Below are 14,932 nucleotides of genomic sequence, written 5' to 3'. Positions count from 1 at the left end.
TTTCAGAAAATGTGTATATCATAGACATTCTCAACTTAGAAATGTAAATGGAAAACAACAATTTCTTTAAGAGAAAGAACAATTTTAGGGATGATATAGATCATAGCATGATGATTCAAACATCTTTCAATAATTTCAAAATATGAAGAGGATGACTACTTTTAAGACATACCTGTTATCAAATGAAAAGAAGTCAATGCATATTGTATTGTTATAGTATGGTCCTATGGAATTGTTTCTTTAAAAAAAAAAAAAAACGTTGTGAAATTTATTTGATATTTTTTATTATTAAAGAATACCTTGTGCATTTATTTATTTCAAATTCTTATGAAATTAAGATCTTTATATAATTATTAATCTTTTGAAATAAATCTAAAAATAAAAATGAATATAAAACGTATTATATAATTTTGCCTACTTTTTCACTAATAATATAACTTTTAAATCTTATACAAATTACTAATACTAGTTTAATATAAAATCTCAAGTTGTATATTGCAATTTTAGGATAAAATTTAGAAATTAAAAAAGAAATCAAAATAAAATTAGATCAATAATTATTTAGAGAGCTTCCCAAATTTCTACAAGACATGGCATAAAAAATTTGCAACCAATGATATGGATGCATACCAACCCTAAGATATAGTTGTAAGCAAAAATAATAACATTATTTTATGTCAAATAGACCATGAATAACCATATTACCAGGTTATGGAAAATTTATTGCAATAACCCCACTCTGTCAAAGATAAGCTAATTGAAGGGGTTGATCTCCATCAAGCCACAATTATATTCACCACCCATGTGTAAAAATGTATTTCTTAAATCTATATGCATTATCTTATGAACATTGGCAATGAAGTGAATATCTACTTCAACATTAATATTATGATTGTAGGGAAACCATAAGCACTAGATGCATGACTTAATACTTGATGTATCACATAGGCAAACGAAAATAGGGGATATAAGAAAAGTCAAGTCAATAGTATTAAATATGGATGAAAAAAAACATCCACCAAATAATTATTCAACCTTTCTACACCTATTTACCTCATCATATGAATCAAGAAAAAATGAAAAAACCTCCAACTCACACAACAAAGAATAGTGTCTCATTACATTGCTAATTTACACAAAATATTTTCCTCACACAAATCATATTTAAAAAAAATAATCTACAACATACCACCAAGTTGATAATTTTTTTTATCTTCAACTTATCTTATATATTGCTACTTAACAATATTATCACTTGTATATTGGGCATGTATAAAGCATTCAAGTTAAGGTATACCATTATCCATAGTGGTAATAAATTCACCCTTAAAGATGAAAGCATGACAATCAATAGTACTCTCATCAAGATCATGTGCAATAAGTAGTTAGAGTATATTGATTTGATGAACTCCATATCTAGATCAAACATTTAATCTACTTTTCCATCATCATTATCAATATAAGAGTCATATTGAAGCATCTCAAATGATAGAATTTTTTTTTTTCCACTGCGTCTTTATTTTAATCTGACCAATATGACTTTTTACATGATACTTACTACTATAGATTCATATTTACTAAGAATTTGAACTCACCGTGCTTCTTCTAGTGAGAACAAAATTCTATAATATAACTTGTTCAAGATCAAAATTTTCATAATGAAAATCACACTTATACTGTTTGATGATGTGAATTGTTGAGACGTTTAATTAATATAACTTAGTATACAAATCATCAACAAAGAAAGAAAAGACTTGAGAATGATGACTTGAAGAATAAGAACCTTTCACCTCCCTGTGATCAATTACAAATTACTTCTCAAACTTTATTTCTAGATTTTTTACAAAAGTTAAAATGAATGGTGTATATTGATTTAATTAATTTTAAGGACTATATATTTTATTTAGAGAACTAACCAGTTTGATTGACTACTTAACTCAATCGATTGATTAGTCAACTAACCTAAAGCTGACTTGATAAATAAGCAAAATATAATGATTGTATTTGATCAAAAAACTTATTTAACAAATTTGATTTATGAGTGGTAAGTGAAACTAAGTTGACATGAGTTAAATGTGGATGATGATAATTAGGATTATTTATTTATTTTAATGGATATATGTTCATGTATTAATTAAGAGATAATTAGTTAATTAGTTAATTATATTTTATGAAAATTAATCGTGCGATGATATATGTATATATGGTTAAAAAATACAAAAACCTAAAAAATATTTCACATAAGATAACAAACTTCTACTATTTCACATGCTTCAACAATCATAGATTACATATATGTCGATATATAGGAATTGGATCTCCTATATTATAGGATAACTCCCATGACAAATCTCTTACATCATGAGATAACAAATAACCAAACTATAACAGACACACGTAAATATACAAGATCATAAACAAACTAACAAATATTTTTATATGTATCTTATAATTCTAACAAACATGTGAACACTAACAATATTTTTCCCAACAATATGGGTACATGGAATTAATTAATTAATTAATATAATGTAATCTATTAATCAACATGGTGAATTAACATGAAAAAATTGATAAGTCAATATCAATGTGACATAATGATGAAGACAATATCTAACTAGTCATTTAAAATATGATAATAGAATTGATTGGCTATGTTAGAGTTTTAGGAGACTCTACAACACCCCCAGGATCAATGAAAGACCAAAATAAATTCTACAAGAGAATGGCAAGAAGATTGCATCACAATGCAAGATGATGCTATTGCTAATTGATATGATAATGTACATGATGAACCTTGCTTATAAAGTCAAGGTGACAATAGACGTTTAAATAGAATGCCAGTCCAAATATGTTGATCATATGCAATGCACAATCTATCCCCCACATAAAGTGGAAAAGTGATAGTGTCATAAGACCACTAAATATGGAAGATCCACTTAAGGTGGATAAGTGATAACATGATAAAACCGCCTAAAGTGGAGATGCTCCTAGAGTGTGAAGTGATCACTAAGTAAACCTAAGTGATATGTGTAATTATGACCTAGGTGAGGTTATGACTTGGTAAAACACCTAAATTACACCAACAGGTTGAAATGTGATGGAGTTAATCAACTAAGATGGTGATGGATTTAATTAACAAGGTGTGAAGGGGAAAAATGATCCCCTTTAGTGTTTCATTCAAGGGATGAAGACCACTAGAGGAATTTTCGCTTAGAGTCTTCACATTCAAAAGAGGATGGCAAATTCACTAGATCTAGTCATGAATCAGATCAAGATTAAATGCTAAGTGAATTTGGACTGAAGGGGGTATCCTCTTTTGTGAGTTGAAGTGTTGAATTTAGGTAAAATGCTGAAAAATGAAGGTAAAAGCATGAAAACAGTGAGCTACAGTCACATGATTTTCGTACGCACCTGGAATCAAGAAATGCAAGTCGAATCAGACCTGCTCCCAAAAACAGCTCAAAATTTAATGGGATAGTGGCGTGTCACAATGGTCCTCTGAACTCTTCGCACACCAAAGGGAGATGATTTGTCGTTGTGAATGAAACTTAATCTGAAGAGTACAATTTTATACCTATTTCCTACACATAGAAAGAAAGAGAAATATGTTGGGAATAGGGGTTTGCCTTAGGCCAAACCCCGGTTTTGGAATTAACCATGAAATTGAAATAAATGTAATTGAAATGACTAAAAGGAAAGGATCTCCTTTTAAGGGAGATGTTGAATTATGATTCCTCCTTGTGAAGTTTTGCTTGCCTCCACATGGAATTAGGGTTTGGAAGTCTTCAACACAATAGGATGAATAATGTCTCCTTCAATGCTTGAAACTTGACTTTATTGTTGCTCCTAAGTTGAAAGAAGACTAATGATGCTCAATTGCTTCAATGCTTGATCTCATGTATGTTTGATATCCTATGTGTCTTGTCAAACGAGAGGGTAAATCCTCTTTATATACTTGCCCATTGGTGAAATTGGCTAATTTTCCAACATGAGTCGGCACAGAGAGGGAAATCCCGCTCAATTTTGAAATAGGACCAAGGGGTCAAATTAAGCCCAATTTAGGGAGGACCATGGCGTGGCGCCATGGTCCTATCCTATTTTGGGGCAGGCACAAGGTTCTATGTGAGGTGCATTTTGAATTTAGATGCCATTTGTGATGTGCAAGATTATAATCAAGTCTTTAATCGGGCGGAGTGTAGTACCCTTCCTTGTCGAACTCATTAGACTCATTTTTTATTATTGTTTGTTTCAGTGGATACATTACCATGATGTGTTATTTAGACTTTTATGACATTATTTCATTCTTTATTTGGATATGAGATGCATAATTTATTTGCAGTATTTCAGTCCTTATGATTTATGGCATTTTATGTATTATTGCTATGTACTGACATTTTACTTTATCTATGCAATGTGGAATTATATGTTGTGTGTCTGCGAGTGTATTGGATGCAAGGGGACAATTTTCCTTCACTCATTTTAGTGAGATAGGGAACATCGCGATTCTCTTTCATTGGTGTGTATGTCATGTTTTCTATATTGTATATATGCATGTGTGGTTTGGTGATGTAGGATATTACAGGTACAAGTACCGGGTAGGTATGGGGTATCATCTCCACCTGGCTTCATAGGTTTGAGCATGCCTTATATTTTTCGTTGGAAGTGGAGGAGATAGTAGTTGACCCTATTTTACTCATTTACACTCGTGTGAGTATCGTCAGTTGGTTGTCTTGTTAGTTTGTTCAGCCTTCGTATTTTGTCGTTTGATCTTTTTATGGGTATTTGCTTGAGATTTGTTCAATTTGAGTGTTTTAGTGGATTTAATTAATTAATTAATTAAGTTTACATAATTGTCTCATAGTTGAATTGTTTATGCATTGAGATTATAAATTTAGTTAATTAAAAGAAATTATTAAATTAAGTTGCAAGCTGCATGATATTAGAAATATATTTTATTTAAATTTTAGTGGAAAAATAAATTAGATTAATTGCATTTATTGTTTCCTAGAATTTTAAATAAATAAAAGAATAAATAAATAAATAAATGAATAAAAGAATTCATTAAAATTATAGCATTGCTTTAATTTCTTATTTAGAAAAATAATTAGAGTTGCATGAGAAAAGAAAAGAAAGAAAAATAATTTAGAGTTTGTTAATTTCCGAAAAATCTTATAAATATTAGATTTTATATGTATGTTGGGAAATACATTAGGAGATTAATTTTTAGGTGGTTTTATTTGACTTATTGGAAAAATGACACAATTGATTTATTTAATATAGTTGTAATTCTTATTGTTTGGAAAATCTTTAATTGCAAGTTATTTATGCTTTTGGCTGTTTTAAGAAAAGATTGCCTGTATTAGGATCTTGTGTGAATGGTGTTTTCAGTCAAGCTTAATTTCATTGCAATTCTGGTTGAGTTGTCATTGTGTCCTATGTTGTTATATCTCCTTGGTTAGGTGTTGTTGTATAACCTTATTGATGTGAACCATTGTGTGTTTTTGTCCAAACGGTCAATCTTTGGTTAGTGGTTTTGTATCCTTCACCTGTGCTTTGTCAGGATTAGTTATGGCTGTCTATTTCGCCATAAAGTTCTCGTAGAGAGACCTTTCCTTTTAGTGTCCTATGTGAGAGAGTGGCTTTCGAGTGGGGGTCATGCTAGAAGTGGATGACAGGATAACCTGTCTAAAGTCAGTTAAAAAGTGATAACCTAATAGTTGATTAAGGGGTGGGTAGAATAAATATTAATTAAGATAATGTACCTCATGCATAGGTGTAGCGCTTGTACAGGGCTCATAATGTTACAAGAAGGCCTAGAATGGAAAACTTACCACCTTGTCTTCACGAAAGGATTGGTAGGGTCCGCATGAGACTTAGTTGGAGCCGGAAGCCGGGAGAGGTTACCAGGACAGAGAGCCGGGACCTAGGAGGCCTACCATGGTAACCATCAAGCTATGCGATGACACTCTCTCCTTAGAGTCACTAGTGTTTTGTGAGTTGAGTCACATGGATGTTTGCGGAGTCTTGTAGTTCTTTTGTACTTGTCTTACTTTGCTTGCTTGAGGGTTTTCTACTATCTCCTAGCACGGTGGGGTGGTTCCATTTCGGGATCACATGGTCGAGTGGTAGTGCCACTTCCCATCAGATGTTCTAGATTGTATCTTCAGGCGAGGAAAGGCTTCACTGGTGTTTCTTGGTTCGTGGTTCATGTACCAGCTCATGTTCGTGATCATTGTTTAGTTGAGACCTTGTGGTCATTGTATTAGACTTTTATGTAACCTTGATATTGTAACTTTGTAATCTGTGGCATTATTGGAAGCCATGTATTTATGGATATTGTAATAGTATGCCTATAGAATGAATGTTATTTCAGTTGCTTTGATCTTATGTTTAAATGTTTTATGGATATTGGATACATTGGAATACTTTCATTTCTTCATTATGGAATTTAGATGTATGTGCAGTTTTGAACTTAAGCATTTACTTTATCTAATTAAATGGACAATTGGAGTAACTGTGGTGCTAATATAATCTACGAGATTAACTTCATTGGTAACCCTGAGGAAATCATGTGTTAGTCTTCCGCTGTGTTATTAGACGTGCATTGGTTATAATTAATGTACTTAATCTTAAAAAAAATAAAAATTATTTCACCCTTTAGTTGCCTAGTTGTTTTGTTTTCCTTTAGGGTTCCTGGCGGGGCATTACATGGAGGGGCACAAACACTAAGGTGAAGACCCAAATGCTGTCAAAATTGCAAAGGGTGCAATTTTAGGACGCTACACAAGGTTATGAAATTTAGGTATCTACATTTTTCCCTATTTGAAAGGGTGTCATAGGTAAAAGAAGTGATTGATTTTCAAATAAAGTAGAATAAGTAAAGTAATCAATGTCAAGGTGTCTGCTTCAAAGCACAAGGAAGGGTAAAATAGATGGATGAACACTTGAAATAAAATAAAATAACCTTGGACTAAATAAATGGGCGAGACTCAAAAGATGAGATTGAAATAATGTTAGTTATCAATAGTTAGAACTAAGAATAAATGAAGAGAGTTTTGATGATGTCATAGTAAAGCTCACATTAAATTTTTAACATTTGAGAAACTTAATTTATTATATTATGTAAAAGGATGCAACATGACATGGTAGACCTTGATGACATTTTTGCTATATGTTGTACAAGAAATATATCTAAGTAGGAAAGTGGTAGGATGGAGCATGATATGGAAGACCATGATGACATATTTACCATAGAATTTTAAAAGAGTGTCATATGTAGAAATATAGGTAAATAACAAAGCATAATTATATAAGAAAAATTTACAAAAACACAAATAAATTGAAAGAAAAAGAAAAAATATAAAATTTATCCTTTACTAAGTCAAAATCTAAGAGATGCTGATATTCTTAGTTTTGATTATCCCGAAGCAATTATTGACATGAGGAGGTAGGATTTAGAATGATAAATTTTGTCAAAAACCAAACTAAATACATAAATATCTAATTACTTTACATGTTTTTTAATATTGATTGGATGCAAACCATGTACATACAATCCTTTAAATCAATCTAAATTAATACAAATATCTTAAATATATCTATCTAAAAAATGTGAGAGATTTAAATTTGAAACTTTTTATTCATTGATTTTTATTTTTTTTATAAATAATTTTATCATGACAATAACTAAAAATAAAAATGGAGTTTCTCCTTGGAGGCTTAAAATTATGTGAGTGAAAGGAAATTAAGGTGTTATATTTTTTGTTGTTGTAAGTTATTTGCTATGGATAGGATTACATAGACATGCTAAAGGCTAACTATTATGCAAATGGTCTTCTCCTCATGTTGGAGTTTGTTTCTTGCATGGATGATGGTTTGTGTAGGGATATTATGGTCAAAAGTAGAGGTTCCACATGGGGTTCTACCCCTAGTTGAGTATATTTTGAGTTTTACAATAGCTAGCTAGGTAGTGATGGTCAGGAGGAGCTCCTTATTGATATTATTATGGAAGAAATATTATGGAACAAGTCTTCCTTTCTTGCTCCACTTATTGGTAATGTGACCTTGTCACTATGATTTGGATCTTCATAAGGGCTTCCTATCACAACTTCCTATTAGAATGAGATCTAGGGTGGATGCTCCACTTGTTGGGTGTGATGGCAAGTGGTTTTCCTTTAATGTGACACCACTTTCCATTGCATCACTTGCTTCCTTTGTTTTGCTATAGACATGTACTCATATAGGGCTTTCCATAAAAGGAATTTTTGTTTCCCCTATTTCCTCATCTCTTTTGTTGTTGACCTATGAAGGTGTTCATGAAGTTCCTTACCGTAGAGTTGGTAAATGGGATTGATTGGTCTAATTATATAGACTAAGAATAAAAAACCGTCTACACTAACTATACAATCAAGATTGAATCAATAGGCCCAACTTTAAATCTATTGGTGAGAGCTGAGATTAATGATTGATTATTCCTTTTCTTTCAATTTGATTTTTGATATGATAGGATGATTAAATGGAAGAACTAGTTCTAAACATGAAAATTTTATAATAATCAATATAAACAATATGGTACAAAACAAATATATGTAGACTTTGAGAACATAACTAAAAATAGGGATTAGAAAGGCACCTCTATTTGCAATTTGAGCTTAAAAGTGCCAAACTATGTGGGTAGGCATCCTAGTCTTAAAGGTGTTTGATGCAAATATCAAGATCAAGATGTTGCTCAAAATATCTCCGTAAAATTTTGTTAGAAAAGTGTATTTGGATACAATTTACATCCAATAGATGTCATTATTGTTGTGGATGAATGATCAACATTATCAAGATATTCAATTGGATAAATTTTAAAACCATAGTAATAATTTTTATAGTTGTGCATTTATGTTTGGGTAAGTTTTCTCAGTTGACAACTCATGCATAATAGATGGTATTTTTGATAGAGAAAATCTTATTGGTGTAGATTTATAAGATACAAACTTGGAAAGTGTTGATTGGGTTTAAATAAATTTGAAGACCCCATTGATGAGATAAACCCAAAATTGTATTATTTCCTTAGAGGTTATATTTATTCAAAGATCTCTTTTATGAGAGGAGGTGACTCTACTACCCTAAATAACAATACTATTGTTATACCTTTTTGTTAGTTTTTTTAAAGAACCCATTAATTTGTAGTTGTACTAGTTTTTCGAAGATATATACATGTGCTTCCTGCAATCACAATTAGTTTTTTATTTGTGGTTAAGAAACATGATGATATATGTTAATCAATGTCCAATTGGAATAAATTTTATACTCCTTTTTGTGTTGGACTCCATATGCATCATATCATTAGCCCTTAGGAATTACATTGAACTACTTTTCGACGATTAGTCTAGTGATTCTTATTCCTTCTATTCAAATAGCTTTGCATCTTATAGAAATATATGACGAAATTTATTGTAGTGCCCCTCCTTGATCAAACTCTTTTTGTATGTTTTTTATTGACTTCAGTGGAACATTATTGTATATTGATTCAGATGTTATGCGATGTTATTTCATGCTTTATCTAGGTTTGTGGTGTATGATTTTATGTATTATCTTAGTGCTTATGATTAATGTTATTTTATGGATCATTATCATGGACTAACACTCTTACCTTATATGTGCGATGCGTTATTTATGTGTTGCGAGTTTGCATGTGTATGGGATGCGAGGAGATGATTTTCCTTCACTCACTCCAGTGAGACAGGGAACGTCATGACTCTCCTTCATCAATGTGTGTGTCGTGTCTGTATATATATATATATATATATATATATATATATATATATATATATATATATATATATTTTCCAAAGTGGTTTCCTTTGTCGATGAAGACCATGTCGATGAGACTTCTGTGGGATCTTGGCGAGAATTAGTGGTTTTCGATGTGACTTAAGACTTCGGTGAGACATGTAAATGTGACAACCAAAGGCATGTTTTATGACCAAAAAGAACATGTTGGTGAGGATGTTGTGTGTCTTGGCGAAAAAATTAAGATTTCATGGGGATCAAGAGCGAATTCAAACTATTTTGCTCATCTGTTTGGCAGTGGTTTACTCAAGTTGGATCTGGTCCGGAGGATTCTCTTCGGTCAGATTGCAATCAGTGGGAGCCATTCATGAGCTCTTTTTGACAGCCATGGGCATGTTTAGTATATATATATATATATATTTGTCTATATGCACGTGTGGTTCTTTCGTGCAGGACATTGCAGATACAAGTACCGGGTAGGTACGAGGTATCAACTCCACCTGGTTTCACAGGTCTGAGCGTGCCTTATATGTCCGATGGGAGTGGAGGAGATAGTTGTTGGACCCTAACTTGACTCGCAGTTACACTCGTGTGAGTGTTGTCAGTCAGTTGTCTTTCCCGTCTGGCTGGTATGCGAGTCATAGTGCTTTGGTTTGGTCATTTGTGAGTCGTCATTTGATCATTCTTCGTTTTGCATGTTTTCATTCATCTGAATGGTTATTTAATTGAATGGATGATGCTATCTTATGTTGGCGTAATTAGTTAATTATTATGCTCCGAGATTATTGATTTAATTAAATTAATGATTTGCTAGATTAAATGGTTAAATGACTTATTTCATTCTGTACAGTTGCATTAATATATTTTGTGGAAGGAAACAAATTATTGCCCAGCCATTTAAGTGTTAAATGATTATGTTGAAGGAAAGTATTATGGAAAATAGAAAATTTAATAAAAGCTTTTCTTTTTACCTTTCCATTTGACTTTTGCATTTTAATTGTTGGAAAAGAATTGTTTTTAGAAAAGAGTAAATCTGATTGCTTTTTACTTTTAAAATAATTTAATCTGATTGGTGGAGAAAACTTTCAACCTAGAAAGTTTAGTTTGAAATTATTTTTCCCATATATTCCTGGAAATTCACGAGAAGAGGAGGCAGAAATTTTGGAGAGAAATTTGGAAAACCATTCTGAAGGAGGAGTTGGAATTCGATTTGGTTTGCAAGGATTGGGATTCTCCATCATTTTGCTTGCTAGTTTTCTTCAAGGTTGGATGATCTCTTCTTGTTTTAAATTTAATTTTGAATTTTTCAGTTTCTTCATGTGTGTTGAAAAGATGCAAATCTCCTTGTAAATTCTTGTGGAATGATTGGAATGGAAGAAGAAATGCCTATTATTATTGATTTTGTGAAGCTTATATCATATGTTTTCTTATAGTAAAGAAATGGTTCATTTCTCTATTTGATGTATGTTTTTGTGTTCTTGAAAATCAACTTCTTGGATTGCCTCTTCTATTTGGAATAGAATGAATTAGATTTAGCTTGTTGTGTGCTTCCTAGTATCTAATCTCCCAAGATTTGGTTATCTATTGGGTTCCTTTGTGTTTATTTCACCAGTTACCTCATTGGAAAATATCCCTTTGAATTTTGGATCTTGGCACTGTGTGTGTGTGTGTGTGCCCGTGAAATGATTTGGAAATGAATCATTTTCATGTTTAAATGATTTAGTATCATTTTGATTTTTAAACGCTTTGGGAAGTATGAATTTTTATTTGTGGACTTTACCTTTCCCATGGTGGGCTAGTCCCACCATGCAGGTCGGTAGTGTCTGCTACCCGCAGGTAGCAGTACTACCGATCGGCAGTACTGCTACGCGGTAGCAGTACTACCGGTTGGTAGGACTGTTACCGATCGGTAGCAGTACTATCGGTCGGTAGGACTTCTATGGGTTGGTAGCAGCGCTACTGGTTGGTAGCGGCTGCTACCAGCGGTAGCAACACTACCGGTTGGCAACCGTTTTACCGACAGGTAGTGTCTGCTACCTCGGCAGCAGCACTACTACGGGTTGGCCTTGGCCCCCACATAACCTTGTACCCTTAGCGGTACAAATTCCTATGTGCTATGAATTTAATTTTTATTAAATGAAATATTTTTAAGTGGATTTTTATGTTAAATAAAATAGTGATTTTCCAAGTGAATTTTATTATGAAGTTTAATAAATTTATCTATGGAAATCAAGACATGAATTAGTAATTCAAATTGGCTAATTTGGATATATTCTAGAAATGGATTAAAATGCCTATTAGGAGTTCATGTTTTATTCGCTTGAATATTTAATGAGAATTTTATCCTTGATGAAATATTGATTTGGAAATTGAATAGATGTGAATGGTAAAAGAGTGTTTTATTTAATTTTCAATCAATGATGTTGCAAGTGTTTATGATGCTGATTTTCTCAAAGATTGTCTGATTGCGGACTTAGTGAAATTAGCTTTCCTTGCAAGAGTTGTATGGTGTGATTTCTAATCTATGGTTCACTCGTCCTGTGGTGGCGTATTTGGTACCTTTGACCAAGTGATATGCGATGGCTTCATTGTCTTAACCATGTAGTGTCTTGCCTTATGGTTAAGCAAGAGTTAGTATGTCCTTGTTTTGACCACTTTTTTTGGATAGTGGTGTTATGGCTGTCTGCTTCGCCATAGGGTCCTCGTGGAGCAACCAGATTTTTTTAGTGTCCTTTGAGAGAGTGACTTTTGAGTGGGGGTCGCGCCCAAAGTGGTTGACAGGATAACCCATTGAAAGTTAGATAATAAAGTGATAATCTAATTAATTCATTAGGTGGGTAGTTCATAACATTTAATAAGATATTGTACCTCGTGCATAGTTAAGTGCTTGTACATGGCTCATAATGTAGTGAGAAGGCCTGGAATGGCAAACCGACCACCTTGTCTTCACGAAAGGCTGGTAGGGTTCGCATGAGACTTAGTTGGAGCCGAAGGTTCAAGAAAGGTTACCAGGATAATCCAGGATGGGGGTTGGGACCTATGGAGGCCGACCATGGTAACCATCATAAGCTATGTGATGACACTCTCTCTTTAGGTTCACTTGTGTTTTGTGATGTTGAGTCACCTGGATTATTGTGGAGTCTCTTTGTGTTGTCATGGTGTCGTATTGTTTTGTTGACCATGTCATGCTTTTGCTTGCTTGAGGGTCCTCAGCTATCTCTTAGCATGGTGGGGTGATTCCATTTTGGGAATTACATGGTCGAGTGGTAGTGCCACTTCCCATCGGAAGTTCTTGTTCATACCTTCATGCGAGGATTGGCTTCGTAGGTGTTTATGTGGATCGTGGCTCATGCTTATCTCATGTTTGGAGATTATTGTTATTTGGTGACCAATGTGGTCATTGTATCATGATCTTATGTAACCTTGTATTTGGTTAAGTTGTATTTTTATATGTATATTGAGAAGCCATGTATTGGAAGAACAATGTAATCCTTTGATTGGGATGTTATTTATCAGTTTCCTTTATGTCATGTGTACATGCTTATTGAATAGAACTTATATTGTATCCTTTCAATCTTTCAATGGTGTAATTTGTATTGCTTATGGCTTCTTGAGATCATTGAGTTAATGATGGATTATTGGATTAACCTTAATTGTGAAATTTATCTTTTGGTTCAATTCTTCATTGGTAACCCTTAAGGTATTTTGGTGTAAGTCTTCCGCTTGTGTTATCCTGCATGTTGTGTGTTATGCACCTATTATGTTTATACTTTAAAAAAAAAAATTGTTTCACCCTTGTTGTGGGTTTTCCTTTGGGGTTCTTGGTGGGGGCATTACATTTATAATCTAATCCATACAAAAGAACAAGAAAAAGTTAGGTCTTATTTCAAATGGGATACTGCGATACCCACTTTATGGTCACCAAACCATTTAAGAATGGCGTAATTTGTTCAACAATAAGTCTTGAAGCAAGATTAGCTACATAATTGGACGTTAAAATGAACAGTAAAAACAACCAGTCTACAACAACTATTCGACTCGAACGGCTATGGATTCTCTCTACAAAATGAGAACGATATGGCATAAAAACTATAATGAAACTTAAAAATTTTCAGCAACATACAAATAGGTGCAAAAAAAAGATGTTGAAGGAGGGAAACGTAAAGAGAAATGAGTGGAAAGGGAATGCTTAGAGTGAGCATAGAGCACAACAAAAATTGCAAACTTGGAAGAATTAAATGGAATTAAGGTTATTCAAAATTAAACTCAAATAGAGAAATTCAAGAAGTAAGAAAACAAGGATAAACATGATACCATAGTGACCATGCCAACAAATCTGAGGATGTCATTAACTTCTGCAGCTCTTATGGCTAAATGTTTGATCCAGTCAAAGAAAGCCACGTATTGCTCCTTTGAAAGGATTGGGCGGGACATTGAAAATTCAAATTTGAAATTCGAACTAGTTGCTTTTTCATTAACAATGAGTGTGACTATGTGCGTCCGTGCGGTTCTTCCAGTGTGGGATTGGAGTTCTAACTGTGACTGACTGCTGACCGTAGCAGTTAACGGAGTTGTTTGCAAGAACGGAAACGGCCAAGGCAAAAAGAACGGATCAAAAGGGCCCCACACCAGCCACCTAAGCGGGGTCAACGCTTAGAGTGTGCTGGTTAAGCAGGGCCTTAAGAAAGTAAGAAACTTATATTATTTCATATTCAAAAGCTTTTAAAATCCCCATTACTTTTTCAAAAAAAAAAATCAATAATTTAAAACTTTTTCTCTTCTTTTTCACATTAATAAGATATGTAAACTAAGCTTAACATTCCTAAATACTTCTCTTCTTTTCTTTTCTTCTTCTTCTTCTTCTTTTCTTTCTTTTTATTATTTTAATTTTTTTTGACTTACGAAATATTATATATATAGAGAGATTAAAAACTTTTCTAAATAAATAATTAATAAAGAGTTTTATAATAATAATATTTGATTTAATTAATTAAAAATTATATTTTATTATTATTTTAAATTAAAAGAAAAACTAATAAATGAAATAAGTATAAATTATTTTTTAATTTAGAAAATAGGATCGTGACAGTGTTCCTCATGGATGGTCATGATAACATGTAAACAAGGATATCACTTTCATGTTTGTGGA

Source organism: Cryptomeria japonica, chromosome 4 (genome assembly GCF_030272615.1).
Source record: "Cryptomeria japonica chromosome 4, Sugi_1.0, whole genome shotgun sequence".
NCBI classification, from domain to species: Eukaryota; Viridiplantae; Streptophyta; class Pinopsida; order Cupressales; family Cupressaceae; genus Cryptomeria; species Cryptomeria japonica.
The sequence above is the reverse complement of the archived record's forward strand: the minus strand, read 5'-3'. Positions refer to the sequence as shown.